Here is a 20,517-nt window from a genome sequence, read left to right as displayed (position 1 = left end):
AGCCAAGTCATCAAGATTAATGAATGAAGTAGGAAGTGGAGAGAATCATAATATTTCGCGTCTATCGAATTAGAACGAATGCAAGCGAGATTGCTAGAAAAACTTGTCAGTAAGATTCAGCCGTCGTACTTATTTAAGACAATTGAACTTCATATCTGAAAACAAGTGCAAGCAGTTAATGACATAGCGGAATATATTATCTGTAATGAAAGTGCTAAATTGATGACGGTTTCTCGTCAGTCCTCCGTAGTATAGTGGTGAGTATCTCCGCCTGTCACGCGGGAGACCGGGGTTCGATTCCCCGCCGGGGAGACGTTAACGGTATTTTTATTTCTTCTTTTAACTTTACTGAAGCGAGAAATCTGGCATATATCCCTGACAGACCCGAGTGACTAGCCTCTTTTTGTTTCCAGCGGGCATTTCACATAGGCTACTAGTAAAATCATCGCAAACATACACGTAATCCCATCGAAAGTCCCTTGTTCCATAAGATTTCATACTTTCACTACTTTCAAACACTTTCAAAACACTGGTCTCCATAAAGCTGAAGTCCTCGCCTCTTGAAACAATTCAGCTGTTGTAATCTGCATAATATTTAATATGATCCTACAACATGTCAATTTCGGTCTATGTTTTAGAACACTTATGTATATATTAAGAAAGGGAAGCGGAAGAATTACAAAGACAAAACGTTTCTTCAAAGAAGTTTTGCTTACATTTATTACGCAAAGCGCATAGCGAACGCGAAGTCACAAGTTCACTAGCGCGTTTGTCCAACGCACACATTTTACTCTCAGACGAAGCCAAGTCATCAAGATTAATGAATGAAGTAGGAAGTGGAGAGAATCATAATATTTCGCGTCTATCGAATTAGAACGAATGCAAGCGAGATTGCTAGAAAAATTTGTCAGTAAGATTCAGCAGTCGTACTTATTTAAAACAATTGAACTTCATATCTGAAAACAAGTGCAAGCAGTTAATGACATAGCGGAATATATTATCTGTAATGAATGTGCTAAATTGATAACGGCTTCTCGTCAGTCCTCGGTAGTATAGTGGTGAGTATCCCCGCCTGTCACGCGGCAGACCGGGGTTCGATTCCCCGCCGGGGAGACGTTAACTGTATTTTTATTTCTTCTTTTAACTTTACTGAAGCGAGAAATGTGGCATATATCTCTGACAGACCCGAGTGACTAGCCTCTTTTTGCTTCCAGCGGGCATTTCACATAGACTACTAGTAAAATCATCGCAAACATACACGTAATCCCATCGAAAGACTCATGTTCCATAAGATTTCATACTTTCACTACTTTCAAACACTTTCAAAACACTGTTCGCCATAAAGCTGAAGTCCTCGCCTCTTGAAACAATTCAGCTGTGGTAATTTGCATAATATTTAATATGATCCTACAACATGTCAATTTCGGTCTATGTTTCAGAACACTTATGTATATATTAAGAAAGGGAAGCGGAAGATTTACGAAGACAAAACGTTTCTTCAAGGAAGTTTTGCTTACATTTATTACGCGAAGCGAATAGCGAACGCGAAGTCACAAATTCACTAGCGCGTTTGTCCAACGCACACATTTTACTCACAGACGAAGCCAAGTCATCAAGATTAATGAATAAAGTAGGAAGTGGAGAGAATCATAATATTTTGCGTCTATCGAATTAGAACGAATGCAAGCGAGATTGCTAAAAAAAATTGTCAGTAAGATTCAGCAGTCGTACTTATTTAAAACAATTGAACTTCATATCTGAAAACAAGTGCAAGCAGTTAATGACATAGCGGAATATATTATCTGTAATGAAAGTGCTAAATTGATGACGGCTTCTCGTCAGTCCTCGGTAGTATAGTGGTGAGTATCCCCGCCTGTCACGCGGGAGACCGGGGTTCGATTCCCTGCCGGGGAGACGTTAACGGTATTTTTATTTCTTCTTTTAACTTTACTTAAGCGAGAAATCTGGCATATATCCATGACAGACCCGAGTAACTAGCCTCTTTTTGCTTCCAGCGGGCATTTCACATAGACTACTAGTAAAATCATCGCAAACATACACGTGATCCCATCGAAAGACCCTTGTTCCATAAGATTTCATACTTTCACTACTTTCAAACACTTTCAAAACACTGGTCTCCATAAAGCTGAAGTCCTCGCCTCTTGAAACAATTCAGCTGTGGTAATTTGCATAATATTTAATATGATCCTACAACATGTCGATTTCGGTCTATGTTTCAGGACACTTATGTATATATTAAGAAAGGGAAGCGGAAGATTTACGAAGACAAAACGTTTCTTCAAGGAAGTTTTGCATACATTTATTACGCGAAGCGAATAGCGAACGCGAAGTCACAAATTCACTAGCGCGTTTGTCCAACGCACACATTTTACTCACAGACGAAGCCAAGTCATCAAGATTAATGAATAAAGTAGGAAGTGGAGAGAATCATAATATTTTGCGTCTATCGAATTAGAACGAATGCAAGCGAGATTGCTAAAAAAAATTGTCAGTAAGATTCAGCAGTCGTACTTATTTAAAACAATTGAACTTCATATCTGAAAACAAGTGCAAGCAGTTAATGACATAGCGGAATATATTATCTGTAATAAACGTGCTAAATTGATGACGGTTTCTCGTCAGTCCTCGGTAGTATAGTGGTGAGTATCCCCGCCTGTCACGCGGGAGACCGGGGTTCGATTCCCCGCCGGGGAGACGTTAACGGTTTATTTACTTCTACTTTTAACTTTGCTGAAGCGAGAAATGTGGCATATATCCCTGACAGACCCGAGTGACTAGCCTCTTTTTGCTTCCAGCGGGCATTTCACATAGACTACTAGTAAAATCATCGCAAACATACACGTAATCCCATCGAAAGACTCATGTTCCATAAGATTTCATACTTTCACTACTTTCAAACACTTTCAAAACACTGTTCGCCATAAAGCTGAAGTCCTCGCCTCTTGAAACAATTCAGCTGTGGTAATTTGCATAATATTTAATATGATCCTACAACATGTCAATTTCGGTCTATGTTTCAGAACACTTATGTATATATTAAGAAAGGGAAGCGGAAGATTTACGAAGACAAAACGTTTCTTCAAGGAAGTTTTGCTTACATTTATTACGCGAAGCGAATAGCGAACGCGAAGTCACAAATTCACTAGCGCGTTTGTCCAACGCACACATTTTACTCACAGACGAAGCCAAGTCATCAAGATTAATGAATAAAGTAGGAAGTGGAGAGAATCATAATATTTTGCGTCTATCGAATTAGAACGAATGCAAGCGAGATTGCTAAAAAAAATTGTCAGTAAGATTCAGCAGTCGTACTTATTTAAAACAATTGAACTTCATATCTGAAAACAAGTGCAAGCAGTTAATGACATAGCGGAATATATTATCTGTAATGAAAGTGCTAAATTGATGACGGCTTCTCGTCAGTCCTCGGTAGTATAGTGGTGAGTATCCCCGCCTGTCACGCGGGAGACCGGGGTTCGATTCCCTGCCGGGGAGACGTTAACGGTATTTTTATTTCTTCTTTTAACTTTACTTAAGCGAGAAATCTGGCATATATCCATGACAGACCCGAGTGACTAGCCTCTTTTTGCTTCCAGCGGGCATTTCACATAGACTACTAGTAAAATCATCGCAAACATACACGTGATCCCATCGAAAGACCCTTGTTCCATAAGATTTCATACTTTCACTACTTTCAAACACTTTCAAAACACTGGTCTCCATAAAGCTGAAGTCCTCGCCTCTTGAAACAATTCAGCTGTGGTAATTTGCATAATATTTAATATGATCCTACAACATGTCGATTTCGCTCTATGTTTCAGAACACTTATGTATATATTAAGAAAGGGAAGCGGAAGATTTACGAAGACAAAACGTTTCTTCAAGGAAGTTTTGCTTACATTTATTACGCGAAGCGAATAGCGAACGCGAAGTCACAAATTCACTAGCGCGTTTGTCCAACGCACACATTTTACTTCATATTTACTACAATTGAACTTCATATCTGAAAACAAGTGCAAGCAGTTAATGACATAGCGGAATATATTATCTGTAATAAAAGTGCTAAATTGATGACGGTTTCTCGTCAGTCCTCGGTAGTATAGAGGTGAGTATCCCCGCCTGTCACGCAGGAGTCCGGGGTTCGATTCCCCGCCGGGGAGACGTTAACGGTTTTTTTACTTCTACTTTTAACTTTACTGAAGCGAGAAATCTGGCATATATCCCTGACAGACACGAGTGACTAACCTCTTTTTGCTTCCAGCGGGCATTTCATATAGACTACTAGTAAAATCATCGCAAACATACACGTAATCCCATCGAAAGACCCGTGTTCCATAAGATTTCATACTTTCACTACTTTCAAACACATTCAAAACACTGGTCACCATAAAGCTGAAGTCCTCTCCTCTTGAAACAATTCAGCTGTTGTAATTTGCATAATATTTAATATGATCCTACAACATGTCAATTTCGGTCAATGTTTTAGAACACTTATGTATATATTAAGAAAGGGAAGCGGAAAATTTACAAAGACAAAACGTTTCTTCAAGGAAGTTATGCTTACATGTATTACGCGAAGCGAATAGCGAACGCGTAGTCTCAAATTCACTATCGCGTTTGTCCAACGCACACATTTTACTCACACACGAAGCCAAGTCATCAAGATTGATGACTGAACTAGGAAGTGGAGAGAATCATAATATTTCGCGTCTATCGAATTAGAACGAATGCAAGCGAGATTGCTGGAAAAATTTGTCAGTAAGATTCAGCAGTCGTACTTATTTAAAACAATTGAACTTCATATCTGAAAACAAGTGCAAGCAGTTAATGACATAGCGGAATATATTATCTGTAATGAAAGTGCAAAATTGATGCCGGTTTCTTGTCAGTCCTCGGTAGTATAGTGGTGAGTCTCCACGCCTGTCATGCGGCAGACCGGGGTTCGATTCCCCGCCGGGGTGACGTTAACGGTATTTTTATTTCTTCTTTTAACTTTACTGAAGCGAGAAATCTGGCATATATCCCTGACAGGCCCGAGTGACTAGCCTCTTTTTTCTTCCAGCGGGCATTTCACATAGACTACTAGTAAAATCATCGCAAACATACACGTAATCCCATCGAAAGACCCGTGTTCCATAAGATATCATACTTTCACTACTTTCAAACACATTCAAAACTCTGGTCACCATAAAGCTGAAGTCCTCGCCTCTTGAAACAATTCAGCTGTTGTACTTTGCATAATATTTAATATGATCCTACTACATGTCAATTTCGGTCAATGTTTTAGAACACTTATGTATATATTAAGAAAGGGAAGCGGAAAATTTACAAAGACAAAACGGTTCTTCAAGGAAGTTATGCTTACATTTATTACGCGAAGCGAATAGCGAACGCGAAGTCTCAAATTCACTATCGCGTTTGTCCAACGCACACATTTTACTCACAGACGAAGCCAAGTCATCAAGATTGAGGACTGAAGTAGGAAGTGGAGAGAATCATAATATTTCGCGTCTATCGAATTAGAACGAATGCAAGCGAGATTGCTAGAAAAACTTGTCAGTAAGATTCAGCAGTCGTACTTATTTAAGACAATTGAACATCATATCTGAAAACAAGTGCAAGCAGTTAATGACATAGCGGAATATATTATCCGTAATGAAAGTGCTAAATTGATGACGGTTTCTTGTCAGTCCTCGGTAGTATAGTGGTGCGTATCCCCGCCTGTCACGCGGGAGACCGGGGTTCGATTCGCCGCCGGGGAGTCGTTAACGGTATTTTTATTTCTTCTTTTAACTTTACTGAAGCGAGAAATCTGGCATATATCCCTGACAGGCCCGAGTGACTAGCCTCTTTTTTCTTCCAGCGGGCATTTCACGTAGACTACTAGTAAAATCATCGCAAACATACACGTAATCCCATCGAAAGACCCGTGTTCCATAAGATTTCATACTTTCACTACTTTCAAACACATTCAAAACTCTGGTCACCATAAAGCTGAAGTCCTCGCCTCTTGAAACAATTCAGCTGTTGTACTTTGCATAATATTTAATATGATCCTACAACATGTCAATTTCGGTCAATGTTTTAGAACACTTATGTATATATTAAGAAAGGGAAGCGGAAAATTTACAAAGACAAGACGTTTCTTCAAGGAAGTTATGCTTACATTTATTACGCGAAGCGAATAGCGAACGCGAAGTCTCAAATTCACTATCGCGTTTGTCCAACGCACACATTTTACTCATAGACGAAGCCAAGTCATCAAGATTAATGAATGAAGTAGGAATTGGAGAGAATCATAATATTTCGCGTCTATCGAATTAGAACGAATGCAAGCGAGATTGCTAGAAAAACTTGTCAGTAAGATTCAGCAGTCGTACTTATTTAAGACAATTGAACTTCATAACTGAAAACATGTGCAAGCAGTTAATGACATAGCGGAATATATTATCTGTAATGAAAGTGCTAAATTGATGACTGTTTCTCGTCAGTCCTCGGTAGTATAGTGGTGAGTATCCACGCCTGTCACGCGTGAGACCGGGGTTCGATTCCCCGCCGGGGAGACGTTAACGGTATTTTTATTTCTTCTTTTAACTTTACTGAAGCGAGAAATCTGGCATATATCCCTGACAGGCCCGAGTGACTAGCCTCTTTTTTCTTCCAGCGGGCATTTCACATAGACTACTAGTAAAATCATCGCAAACATACACGTAATCCCATCGAAAGACCCGTGTTCCATAAGATATCATACTTTCACTACTTTCAAACACATTCAAAACTCTGGTCACCATAAAGCTGAAGTCCTCGCCTCTTGAAACAATTCAGCTGTTGTACTTTGCATAATATTTAATATGATCCTACTACATGTCAATTTCGGTCAATGTTTTAGAACACTTATGTATATATTAAGAAAGGGAAGCGGAAAATTTACAAAGACAAAACGGTTCTTCAAGGAAGTTATGCTTACATTTATTACGCGAAGCGAATAGCGAACGCGAAGTCTCAAATTCACTATCGCGTTTGTCCAACGCACACATTTTACTCACAGACGAAGCCAAGTCATCAAGATTGAGGACTGAAGTAGGAAGTGGAGAGAATCATAATATTTCGCGTCTATCGAATTAGAACGAATGCAAGCGAGATTGCTAGAAAAACTTGTCAGTAAGATTCAGCAGTCGTACTTATTTAAGACAATTGAACATCATATCTGAAAACAAGTGCAAGCAGTTAATGACATAGCGGAATATATTATCCGTAATGAAAGTGCTAAATTGATGACGGTTTCTTGTCAGTCCTCGGTAGTATAGTGGTGCGTATCCCCGCCTGTCACGCGGGAGACCGGGGTTCGATTCGCCGCCGGGGAGTCGTTAACGGTATTTTTATTTCTTCTTTTAACTTTACTGAAGCGAGAAATCTGGCATATATCCCTGACAGGCCCGAGTGACTAGCCTCTTTTTTCTTCCAGCGGGCATTTCACGTAGACTACTAGTAAAATCATCGCAAACATACACGTAATCCCATCGAAAGACCCGTGTTCCATAAGATTTCATACTTTCACTACTTTCAAACACATTCAAAACTCTGGTCACCATAAAGCTGAAGTCCTCGCCTCTTGAAACAATTCAGCTGTTGTACTTTGCATAATATTTAATATGATCCTACAACATGTCAATTTCGGTCAATGTTTTAGAACACTTATGTATATATTAAGAAAGGGAAGCGGAAAATTTACAAAGACAAGACGTTTCTTCAAGGAAGTTATGCTTACATTTATTACGCGAAGCGAATAGCGAACGCGAAGTCTCAAATTCACTATCGCGTTTGTCCAACGCACACATTTTACTCATAGACGAAGCCAAGTCATCAAGATTAATGAATGAAGTAGGAATTGGAGAGAATCATAATATTTCGCGTCTATCGAATTAGAACGAATGCAAGCGAGATTGCTAGAAAAACTTGTCAGTAAGATTCAGCAGTCGTACTTATTTAAGACAATTGAACTTCATAACTGAAAACATGTGCAAGCAGTTAATGACATAGCGGAATATATTATCTGTAATGAAAGTGCTAAATTGATGACTGTTTCTCGTCAGTCCTCGGTAGTATAGTGGTGAGTATCCACGCCTGTCACGCGTGAGACCGGGGTTCGATTCCCCGCCGGGGAGACGTTAACGGTATTTTTATTTCTTCTTTTAACTTTACTGAAGCGAGAAATCTGGCATATATCCCTGACAGGCCCGAGTGACTAGCCTCTTTTTGCTTCCAGCGGGCATTTCACATAGACTACCAGTAAAATCATCGCAAACATACACGTAATCCCATCGAAAGACCCGTGTTCCACAAGATATCATACTTTCACTACTTTCAAACACATTCAAAACACTGGTCACCATAAAGCTGAAGTACTCGCCTCTTGAAACAATTCAGCTGTTGTACTTTGCATAATATTTAATATGATCCTACAACATGTCAATTTCGGTCAATGTTTTAGAACACTTATGTATATATTAAGAAAGGGAAGCGGAAGATTTACAAAGACAAAACGTTTCTTCAAGGAAGTTATGCTTACATTTATTACGCGAAGCGAATAGCGAACGCGAAGTCTCAAATTCACTATCGCGTTTGTCCAACGCACACATTTTACTCACAGACGAAGCCAAGTCATCAAGATTAATGAATGAAGTAGGAATTGGAGAGAATCATAATATTTCGTGTCTATTGAATTAGAACGAATGCAAGCGAGATTGCTAGAAAAACTTGTCAGTAAGATTCAGCAGTCGTACTTATTTAAGACAATTGAACTTCATATCTGAAAACAAGTGCAAGCAGTTAATGACATAGCGGAATATATTATCTGTAATGAAAGTGCTAAATTGATGACGGTTTCTCGTCAGTCCTCGGTAGTATAGTGGTGCGTATCCCCGCCTGTCACGCGGGAGACCGGGGTTCGATTCCCCGCCGGGGAGACGTTACGGGTATTTTTATTTCTTCTTTTAACTTTACTGAAGCGAGAAATCTGGCATATATCCCTGACAGGCCCAAGTGACTAGCCTCCTTTTGCTTCCAGCGGGCATTTCACATAGACAACTAGTAAAATCATCGCAAACATACACGTAATCGCATCGAAAGACCCGTGTTCCATAAGATTTCATACTTTCACTACTTTCAAACACATTCAAAACACTGGTCTCCATAAATCTGAAGTCCTCGCCTCTTGAAACAATTCAGCTGTTGTACTTTGCATAATATTTAATATGATCCTACTACATGTCAATTTCAGTCAATGTTTTAGAACACTTATGTATATATTAAGAAAGGGAAGCGGAAAATTTACAAAGACAAAACGTTTCTTCAAGGAAGTTATGCTTACATTTATTACGCGAAGCGAATAGCGAACGCGAAGTCTCAAATTCACTATCGCGTTTGGCCAACGCACACATTTTACTCACAGACGAAGCCAAGTCATCGAGATTGATGACTGAAGTAGGAATTGGAGAGAATCATAATATTTCGTGTCTATTGAATTAGAACGAATGCAAGCGAGATTGCTAGAAAAACTTGTCAGTAAGATTCAGCAGTCGTACTTATTTAAGACAATTGAACTTCATATCTGAAAACAAGTGCAAGCAGTTAATGACATAGCGGAATATATTATCTGTAATGAAAGTGCTAAATTGATGACGGTTTATCGTCAGTCCTCGGTAGTATAGTGGTGAGTATCCCCGCCTGTCACGCGGGAAACCGGGGTTCGATTCCCCGCCGGGGAGACGTTAACGGTATTTTTATTTCTTCTTTTAACTTTACTGAAGCGAGAAATCTGGCATATATCCCTGACAGGCCCGAGTGATTAGCCTCTTTTTGCTTCCAGCGGGCATTTCACATAGACTACTAGTAAAATCATCGCAAACATACACGTAATCCCATCGGAAGACCCGTGTTCCATAAGATTTCATGCTTTCACTACTTTCAAACACATTCAAAACACTGGTCTCCATAAAGCTGAAGTCCTCGCCTCTTGAAACAATTCAGCTGTTGTACTTTGCATAATATTTAATATGATCCTACAACATGTCAATTTCAGTCAATGTTTTAGAACACTTATGTATATATTAGGAAAGGGAAGCGGAAAATTTACAAAGACAAAACGTTTCTTCAAGGAAGTTATGCTTACATTTATTACGCGAAGCGAATAGCGAACGCGTAGTCTCAAATTCACTATCGCGTTTGTCCAACGCACACATTTTACTCATAGACGAAGCCAAGTCATCAAGATTAATGAATGAAGTAGGAATTGGAGAGAATCATAATATTTCGTGTCTATTGAATCAGAACGAATGCAAGCGAGATTGCTAGAAAAACTTGTCAGTAAGATTCAGCAGTCGTACTTATTTAAAACAATTGAACTTCATATCTAAAAACAAGTGCAAGCAGTTAATGACATAGCGGAATATATTATCTGTAATGAAAGTGCTAAATTGATGACTGTTTCTCGTCAGTCCTCGGTAGTATAGTGGTGAGTATCCCCGCCTGTCACGCGGGAGACCGGGGTTCGATTCCACGCCGGGGAGACGTTAACGGTATTTTTATTTCTTCTTTTAACTTTACTGAAGCGAGAAATCTGGCATATATCCCTGACAGGCCCGAGTGACTAGCCTCTTTTTGCTTCCAGCGGGCATTTCACATAGACTACTAGTAAAATCATCGCAAACGTACACGTAATCCCATCGAAAGACCCGTGTTCCATAAGATTTCATACTTTCTCTACTTTCAAACACATTGAAAACACTGGTCTCCATAAAGCTGAAGTCCTCGCCTCTTGAAACAATTCAGCTGTTGTACTTTGCATAATATTTAATATGATCCTACAACATGTCAATTTCGGTCAATGTTTTAGAACACTTATGTATATATTAAGAAAGGGAAGCGGAAGATTTACAAAGACAAAACGTTTCTTCAAGGAAGTTATGCTTACATTTATTACGCGAAGCGAATAGCGAAAGCGATGTCTGAAATTCACTATCGCGTTTGTCCAACGCACACATTTTACTCACAGACGAAGCCAAGTCATCAAGATTGAGGACTGAAGTAGGAAGTGGAGGGAATCATAATATTTCGCGTCTATCGAATTAGAACGAATGCAAGCGAGATTGCTAGAAAAACTTGTCAGTAAGATTGAGCAGTCGTACTTATTTAAGACAATTGAACATCATATCTGAAAACAAGTGCAAGCAGTTAATGACATAGCGGAATATATTATCTGTAATGAAAGTGCTAAATTGATGACTGTTTCTCGTCAGTCCTCGGTAGTATAGTGGTGAGTATCCCCGCCTGTCACGCGGGAGACCGGGGTTCGATTCGCCGCCGGGGAGACGTTAACGGTATTATTATTTCTTCTTTTAACTTTACTGAAGCGAGAAATCTGGCATATATCCCTGACAGGCCCGAGTGACTAGCCTCTTTTTTCTTCCAGCGGGCATTTCACATAGACTACTAGTAAAATTATCGCAAACATACACGTAATCCCATCGAAAGACCCGTGTACCATAAGATTTCATACTTTCACTACTTTCAAACACATTCAAAACTCTGGTCACCATAAAGCTGAAGTCCTCGCCTCTTGAAACAATTCAGCTGTTGTACTTTGCATAATATTTAATATGATCCTACAACATGTCAATTTCGGTCAATGTTTTAGAACACTTATGTATATATTAAGAAAGGGAAGCGGAAGATTTACAAAGACAAAACGTTTCTTCAAGGAAGTTATGCTTACATTTATTACGCGATGCGAATAGCGAACGCGAAGTCTCAAATTCACTATCGCGTTTGTCCAACGCACACATTTTACTCATAGACGAAGCCAAGTCATCAAGATTAATGAATGAAGTAGGAATTGGAAAGAATCATAATATTTCGTGTCTATTGAATTAGAACGAATGCAAGCGAGATTGCTAGAAAAACTTGTCAGTAAGATTCAGCAGTCGTACTTATTTAAAACAATTGAACTTCATATCTAAAAACAAGTGCAAGCAGTTAATGACATAGCGGAATATATTATCTGTAATGAAAGTGCTAAATTGATGACTGTTTCTCGTCAGTCCTCGGTAGTATAGTGGTGCGTATCCCCGCCTGTCACGCGGGAGACCGGGGTTCGATTCCCCGCCGGGGAGACGTTAACGGTATTTTTATTTCTTCTTTTAACTTTACTGAAGCGAGAAATCTGGCATGTATCCCTGACAGGCCCGAGTGACTAGCCTCTTTTTGCTTCCAGCGGGCATTTCACATAGACTACTAGTAAAATCATCGCAAACGTACACGTAATCCCATCGAAAGACCCGTGTTCCATAAGATTTCATACTTTCACTACTTTCAAACACATTCAAAACACTGGTCTCCATAAAGCTGAAGTCCTCGCCTCTTGAAACAATTCAGCTGTTGTACTTTGCATAATATTTAATATGATCCTACAACATGTCAATTTCGGTCAATGTTTTAGAACACTTATTCATATATTAGGAAAGGGAAGCGGAAAATTTACAAAGACAAAACGTTTCTTCAAGGAAGTTATGCTTACATTTATTACGCGAAGCGAATAGCGAACGCGATGTCTCAAATTCACTATCGCGTTTGTCCAACGCACACATTTTACTCACAGACGAAGCCAAGTCATCAAGATTGAGGACTGAAGTAGGAAGTGGAGAGAATCATAATATTTCGCGTCTATCGAATTAGAACGAATGCAAGCGAGATTGCTAGAAAAACTTGTCAGTAAGATTCAGCAGTCGTACTTATTTAAGACAATTGAACATCATATCTGAAAACAAGTGCAAGCAGTTAATGACATAGCGGAATATATTATCTGTAATGAAAGTGCTAAATTGATGACGGTTTCTCGTCTGTCCTCGGTAGTATAGTGGTGAGTATCCCCGCCTGTCACGCGGGAGACCGGGGTTCGATTCCCCGCCGGGGGGACGTTAACGGTATTTTTATTTCTTCTTTTAACTTTACTGAAGCGAGAAATCTGGCATATATCCCTGACAGGCCCGAGTGACTAGCCTCTTTTTGCTTCCAGCGGGCATTTCACATAGACTACTAGTAAAATCATCGCAGACATACACGTAATCGCATCGAAAGACCCGTGTTCCATAAGATTTCATACTTTCACTACTTTCAAACACATTCAAAACTCTGGTCACCATAAAGCTGAAGTCCTCGCCTCTTGAAACAATTCAGCTGTTGTACTTTGCATAATATTTAATATGATCCTACAACATGTCAATTTCGGTCAATGTTTTAGAACACTTATGTATATATTAAGAAAGGGAAGCGGAAGATTTACAAAGACAAAACGTTTCTTCAAGGAAGTTATGCTTACATTTATTACGCGAAGCGAATAGCGAACGCGAAGTCTCAAATTCACTATCGAGTTTGTCCAACGCACACATTTTACTCATAGACGAAGCCAAGTCATCAAGATTAATGAATGAAGTAGGAATTGGAGAGAATCATAATATTTCGTGTCTATTGAATTAGAACGAATGCAAGCGAGATTGCTAGAAAAACTTGTCAGTAAGATTCAGCAGTCGTACTTATTTAAAACAATTGAACTTCATATCTAAAAACAAGTGCAAGCAGTTAATGACATAGCGGAATATATTATCTGTAATGAAAGTGCTAAATTGATGACTGTTTCTCGTCAGTCCTCGGTAGTATAGTGGTGAGTATCCCCGCCTGTCACGCGGGAGACCGGGGTTCGATTCCCCGCCGGGGAGACGTTAACGGTATTTTTATTTCTTCTTTTAACTTTACTGAAGCGAGAAATCTGGCATATATTCCTGACAGGCCCGAGTGACTAGCCTCTTTTTGCTTCCAGCGGGCATTTCACATAGACTACTAGTAAAATCATCGCAAACGTACACGTAATCCCATCGAAAGACCCGTGTTCCATAAGATTTCATACTTTCACTACTTTCAAACACATTCAAAACACTGGTCTCCATAAAGCTGAAGTCCTCGCCTCTTGAAACAATTCAGCTGTTGTACTTTGCATAATATTTAATATGATCCTACAACATGTCAATTTCGGTCAATGTTTTAGAACACTTATGTATATATTAAGAAAGGGAAGCGGAAGATTTACAAAGACAAAACGTTTCTTCAAGGAAGTTATGCTTACATTTATTACGCGAAGCGAATAGCGAACGCGATGTCTCAAATTCACTATCGCGTTTGTCCAACGCACACATTTTACTCACAGACGAAGCCAAGTCATCAAGATTGAGGACTGAAGTAGGAAGTGGAGAGAATCATAATATTTCGCGTCTATCGAATTAGAACGAATGCAAGCGAGATTGCTAGAAAAGCTTGTCAGTAAGATTCAGCAGTCGTACTTATTTAAGACAATTGAACATCATATCTGAAAACAAGTGCAAGCAGTTAATGACATAGCGGAATATATTATCTGTAATGAAAGTGCTAAAGTGATGACTGGTTCTCGGCAGTCCTCGGTAGTATAGTGGTGAGTATCCCCGCCTGTCACGCGGGAGACCGGGGTTCGATTCCCCGCCGGGGAGACGTTAACGGTATTTTTATTTCTTCTTTTAACTTTACAGAAGCGAGAAATCTGGCATATATCCCTGACAGGCCCGAGTGACTAGCCTCTTTTTGCTTCCAGCGGGCATTTCACATAGACTACTAGTAAAATCATCGCAAACATACACGTAATCCCATCGAAAGACCCGTGTTCCATAAGATTTCATACTTTCACTACTTTCAAACACATTCAAAACTCTGGTCACCATAAAGCTGAAGTCCTCGCCTCTTGAAACAATTCAGCTGTTGTACTTTGCATAATATTTAATATGATCCTACAACATGTCAATTTCGGTCAATGTTTTAGAACACTTATGTATATATTAAGAAAGGGAAGCGGAAGATTTACAAAGACAAAACGTTTCTTCAAGGAAGTTATGCTTACATTTATTACGCGAAGCGAATAGCGAACGCGAAGTCTCAAATTCACTATCGAGTTTGTCCAACGCACACATTTTACTCATAGACGAAGCCAAGTCATCAAGATTAATGAATGAAGTAGGAATTGGAGAGAATCATAATATTTCGTGTCTATTGAATTAGAACGAATGCAAGCGAGATTGCTAGAAAAACTTGTCAGTAAGATTCAGCAGTCGTACTTATTTAAAACAATTGAACTTCATATCTAAAAACAAGTGCAAGCAGTTAATGACATAGCGGAATATATTATCTGTAATGAAAGTGCTAAATTGATGACTGTTTCTCGTCAGTCCTCGGTAGTATAGTGGTGAGTATCCCCGCCTGTCACGCGGGAGACCGGGGTTCGATTCCCCGCCGGGGAGACGTTAACGGTATTTTTATTTCTTCTTTTAACTTTACTGAAGCGAGAAATCTGGCATATATTCCTGACAGGCCCGAGTGACTAGCCTCTTTTTGCTTCCAGCGGGCATTTCACATAGACTACTAGTAAAATCATCGCAAACGTACACGTAATCCCATCGAAAGACCCGTGTTCCATAAGATTTCATACTTTCACTACTTTCAAACACATTCAAAACACTGGTCTCCATAAAGCTGAAGTCCTCGCCTCTTGAAACAATTCAGCTGTTGTACTTTGCATAATATTTAATATGATCCTACAACATGTCAATTTCGGTCAATGTTTTAGAACACTTATGTATATATTAAGAAAGGGAAGCGGAAGATTTACAAAGACAAAACGTTTCTTCAAGGAAGTTATGCTTACATTTATTACGCGAAGCGAATAGCGAACGCGATGTCTCAAATTCACTATCGCGTTTGTCCAACGCACACATTTTACTCACAGACGAAGCCAAGTCATCAAGATTGAGGACTGAAGTAGGAAGTGGAGAGAATCATAATATTTCGCGTCTATCGAATTAGAACGAATGCAAGCGAGATTGCTAGAAAAGCTTGTCAGTAAGATTCAGCAGTCGTACTTATTTAAGACAATTGAACATCATATCTGAAAACAAGTGCAAGCAGTTAATGACATAGCGGAATATATTATCTGTAATGAAAGTGCTAAAGTGATGACTGGTTCTCGGCAGTCCTCGGTAGTATAGTGGTGAGTATCCCCGCCTGTCACGCGGGAGACCGGGGTTCGATTCCCCGCCGGGGAGACGTTAACGGTATTTTTATTTCTTCTTTTAACTTTACAGAAGCGAGAAATCTGGCATATATCCCTGACAGGCCCGAGTGACTAGCCTCTTTTTGCTTCCAGCGGGCATTTCACATAGACTACTAGTAAAATCATCGCAAACATACACGTAATCCCATCGAAAGACCCGTGTTCCATAAGATTTCATACTTTCACTACTTTCAAACACATTCAAAACTCTGGTCACCATAAAGCTGAAGTCCTCGCCTCTTGAAACAATTCAGCTGTTGTACTTTGCATAATATTTAATATGATCCTACAACATGTCAATTTCGGTCAATGTTTTAGAACACTTATGTATATATTAAGAAAGGGAAGCGGAAGATTTACAAAGACAAAACGTTTCTTCAAGGAAGTTATGCTTACATTTATTACGCGAAGCGAATAGCGAACGCGAAGTCTCAAATTCACTATCGAGTTTGTCCAACGCACACATTTTACTCATAGACGAAGCCAAGTCATCAAGATTAATGAATGAAGTAGGAATTGGAGAGAATCATATTATTTCGTGTCTATTGAATTAGAACGAATGCAAGCGAGATTGCTAGAAAAGCTTGTCAGTAAGATTCAGCAGTCGTACTTATTTAAAACAACTGAACTTCATATCTAAAAACAAGTGCAAGCAGTTAATGACATAGCGGAATATATTATCTGTAATGAAAGTGCTAAATTGATGACTGTTTCTCGTCAGTCCTCGGTAGTATAGTGGTGAGTATCCCCGCCTGTCACGCGGGAGACCGGGGTTCGATTCCCCGCCGGGGAGACGTTAACGGTATTTTTATTTCTTCTTTTAACTTTACTGAAGCGAGAAATCTGGCATATATTCCTGACAGGCCCGAGTGACTAGCCTCTTTTTGCTTCCAGCGGGCATTTCACATAGACTACTAGTAAAATCATCGCAAACGTACACGTAATCCCATCGAAAGACCCGTGTTCCATAAGATTTCATACTTTCACTACTTTCAAACACATTCAAAACACTGGTCTCCATAAAGCTGAAGTCCTCGCATCTTGAAACAATTCAGCTGTTGTACTTTGCATAATATTTAATATGATCCTACAACATGTCAATTTCGGTCAATGTTTTAGAACACTTATGTATATATTAAGAAAGGGAAGCGGAAGATTTACAAAGACAAAACGTTTCTTCAAGGAAGTTATGCTTACATTTATTACGCGAAGCGAATAGCGAACGCGATGTCTCAAATTCACTATCGCGTTTGTCCAACGCACACATTTTACTCACAGACGAAGCCAAGTCATCAAGATTGAGGACTGAAGTAGGAAGTGGAGAGAATCATAATATTTCGCGTCTATCGAATTAGAACGAATGCAAGCGAGATTGCTAGAAAAGCTTGTCAGTAAGATTCAGCAGTCGTACTTATTTAAGACAATTGAACATCATATCTGAAAACAAGTGCAAGCAGTTAATGACATAGCGGAATATATTATCTGTAATGAAAGTGCTAAAGTGATGACTGGTTCTCGGCAGTCCTCGGTAGTATAGTGGTGAGTATCCCCGCCTGTCACGCGGGAGACCGGGGTTCGATTCCCCGCCGGGGAGACGTTAACGGTATTTTTATTTCTTCTTTTAACTTTACAGAAGCGAGAAATCTGGCATATATCCCTGACAGGCCCGAGTGACTAGCCTCTTTTTGCTTCCAGCGGGCATTTCACATAGACTACTAGTAAAATCATCGCAAACATACACGTAATCCACTCGAAAGACCCGTGTTCCATAAGATTTCATGCTTTCACTACTTTCAAACACATTCAAAACACTGGTCTCCATAAAGCTGAAGTCCTCGCCTCTTGAAACAATTCAGCTGTTGTACTTTGCATAATATTTAATATGATCCTACAACATGTCAATTTCAGACAATGTTTTAGAACACTTATTCATATATTAGGAAAGGGAAGCGGAAAATTTACAAAGACAAAACGTTTCTTCAAGGAAGTTATGCTTACATTTATTACGCGAAGCGAATAGCGAACGCGAAGTCTCAAATTCACTATCGCGTTTGTCCAACGCACACATTTTACTCACAGACGAAGCCAAGTCATCAAGATTGAGGACTGAAGTAGGAAGTGGAGAGAATCATAATATTTCGCGTCTATCGAATTAGAACGAATGCAAGCGAGATTGCTAGAAAAACTTGTCAGTAAGATTCAGCAGTCGTACTTATTTAAGACAATTGAACATCATATCTGAAAACAAGTGCAAGCAGTTAATGACATAGCGGAATATATTATCTGTAATGAAAGTGCTAAATTGATGACGGTTTCTCGTCTGTCCTCGGTAGTATAGTGGTGAGTATCCCCGCCTGTCACGCGGGAGACCGGGGTTCGATTCCCCGCCGGGGAGACGTTAACGGTATTTTTATTTCTTCTTTTAACTTTACTGAAGCGAGAAATCTGGCATATATCCCTGACAGGCCCGAGTGACTAGCCTCTTTTTGCTTCCAGCGGGCATTTCACATAGACTACTAGTAAAATCATCGCAAACATACACGTAATCGCATCGAAAGACCCGTGTTCCATAAGATTTCATACTTTCACTACTTTCAAACACATTCAAAACTCTGGTCACCATAAAGCTGAAGTCCTCGCCTCTTGAAACAATTCAGCTGTTGTACTTTGCATAATATTTAATATGATCCTACAACATGTCAATTTCGGTCAATGTTTTAGAACACTTATGTATATATTAAGAAAGGGAAGCGGAAGATTTACAAAGACAAAACGTTTCTTCAAGGAAGTTATGCTTACATTTATTACGCGAAGCGAATAGCGAACGCGAAGTCTCAAATTCACTATCGAGTTTGTCCAACGCACACATTTTACTCATAGACGAAGCCAAGTCATCAAGATTAATGAATGAAGTAGGAATTGGAGAGAATCATATTATTTCGTGTCTATTGAATTAGAACGAATGCAAGCGAGATTGCTAGAAAAGCTTGTCAGTAAGATTCAGCAGTCGTACTTATTTAAAACAACTGAACTTCATATCTAAAAACAAGTGCAAGCAGTTAATGACATAGCGGAATATATTATCTGTAATGAAAGTGCTAAATTGATGACTGTTTCTCGTCAGTCCTCGGTAGTATAGTGGTGAGTATCCCCGCCTGTCACGCGGGAGACCGGGGTTCGATTCCCCGCCGGGGAGACGTTAACGGTATTTTTATTTCTTCTTTTAACTTTACTGAAGCGAGAAATCTGGCATATATCCCTGACAGGCCCGAGTGACTAGCCTCTTTTTGCTTCCAGCGGGCATTTCACATAGACTACTAGTAAAATCATCGCAAACATACACGTAATCGCATCGAAAGACCCGTGTTCCATAAGATTTCATACTTTCACTACTTTCAAACACATTCAAAACTCTGGTCACCATAAAGCTGAAGTCCTCGCCTCTTGAAACAATTCAGCTGTTGTACTTTGCATAATATTTAATATGATCCTACAACATGTCAATTTCGGTCAATGTTTTAGAACACTTATGTATATATTAAGAAAGGGAAGCGGAAGATTTACAAAGACAAAACGTTTCTTCAAGGAAGTTATGCTTACATTTATTACGCGAAGCGAATAGCGAACGCGAAGTCTCAAATTCACTATCGAGTTTGTCCAACGCACACATTTTACTCATAGACGAAGCCAAGTCATCAAGATTGAGGACTGAAGTAGGAAGTGGAGGGAATCATAATATTTCGCGTCTATCGAATTAGAACGAATGCAAGCGAGATTGCTAGAAAAACTTGTCAGTAAGATTGAGCAGTCGTACTTATTTAAGACAATTGAACATCATATCTGAAAACAAGTGCAAGCAGTTAATGACATAGCGGAATATATTATCTGTAATGAAAGTGCTAAATTGATGACGGTTTCTCGTCTGTCCTCGGTAGTATAGTGGTGAGTATCCCCGCCTGTCACGCGGGAGACCGAGGTTCGATTCCCCGCCGGGGAGACGTTAACGGTATTTTTATTTCTTCTTTTAACTTTACTGAAGCGAGAAATCTGGCATATATCCCTGACAGGCCCGAGTGACTAGCCTCTTTTTTCTTCCAGCGGGCATTTCACATAGACTACTAGTAAAATCATCGCAAACATACACGTAATCCCATCGAAAGACCCGTGTTCCATAAGATTTCATACTTTCACTACTTTCAAACACATTCAAAACTCTGGTCACCATAAAGCTGAAGTCCTCGCCTCTTGAAACAATTCAGCTGTTGTACTTTGCATAATATTTAATATGATCCTACAACATGTCAATTTCGGTC

General features: G+C 39.5%; 9 non-coding genes across 9 annotated transcripts; all 9 read left to right on the top strand.

Moving 5' to 3' along the window:
* Positions 1–2,643: 2,643 nt before the first annotated feature.
* On the top strand, positions 2,644–2,715 carry Trnad-guc (transfer RNA aspartic acid (anticodon GUC)). The gene has a single exon. It is a non-coding gene; the product is annotated as a tRNA-Asp (tRNA).
* An 11,006-nt stretch (positions 2,716–13,721) lies between these two features.
* Positions 13,722–13,793, top strand: Trnad-guc (transfer RNA aspartic acid (anticodon GUC)). Its single transcript has one exon. It is a non-coding gene; the product is annotated as a tRNA-Asp (tRNA).
* Positions 13,794–14,522: 729 nt separating this feature from the next.
* Trnad-guc (transfer RNA aspartic acid (anticodon GUC)) lies at positions 14,523–14,594 on the top strand. The gene has a single exon. It is a non-coding gene; the product is annotated as a tRNA-Asp (tRNA).
* Positions 14,595–15,323: 729 nt separating this feature from the next.
* Positions 15,324–15,395, top strand: Trnad-guc (transfer RNA aspartic acid (anticodon GUC)). Its single transcript has one exon. It is a non-coding gene; the product is annotated as a tRNA-Asp (tRNA).
* Positions 15,396–16,124: 729 nt separating this feature from the next.
* On the top strand, positions 16,125–16,196 carry Trnad-guc (transfer RNA aspartic acid (anticodon GUC)). Its single transcript has one exon. It is a non-coding gene; the product is annotated as a tRNA-Asp (tRNA).
* Positions 16,197–16,925: 729 nt separating this feature from the next.
* On the top strand, positions 16,926–16,997 carry Trnad-guc (transfer RNA aspartic acid (anticodon GUC)). Its single transcript has one exon. It is a non-coding gene; the product is annotated as a tRNA-Asp (tRNA).
* Positions 16,998–17,726: 729 nt separating this feature from the next.
* Trnad-guc (transfer RNA aspartic acid (anticodon GUC)) lies at positions 17,727–17,798 on the top strand. Its single transcript has one exon. It is a non-coding gene; the product is annotated as a tRNA-Asp (tRNA).
* A 729-nt stretch (positions 17,799–18,527) lies between these two features.
* Positions 18,528–18,599, top strand: Trnad-guc (transfer RNA aspartic acid (anticodon GUC)). Its single transcript has one exon. It is a non-coding gene; the product is annotated as a tRNA-Asp (tRNA).
* Positions 18,600–19,328: 729 nt separating this feature from the next.
* Trnad-guc (transfer RNA aspartic acid (anticodon GUC)) lies at positions 19,329–19,400 on the top strand. Its single transcript has one exon. It is a non-coding gene; the product is annotated as a tRNA-Asp (tRNA).
* The last annotated feature ends 1,117 nt before the right edge of the window (positions 19,401–20,517 follow it).

Source organism: Octopus bimaculoides, chromosome 6 (assembly GCF_046866305.1).
Source record: "Octopus bimaculoides isolate indiv1 chromosome 6, ASM4686630v1, whole genome shotgun sequence".
NCBI classification, from domain to species: domain Eukaryota; kingdom Metazoa; phylum Mollusca; class Cephalopoda; order Octopoda; family Octopodidae; genus Octopus; species Octopus bimaculoides.
This window is presented reverse-complemented; position numbering and strand designations above follow the sequence as displayed.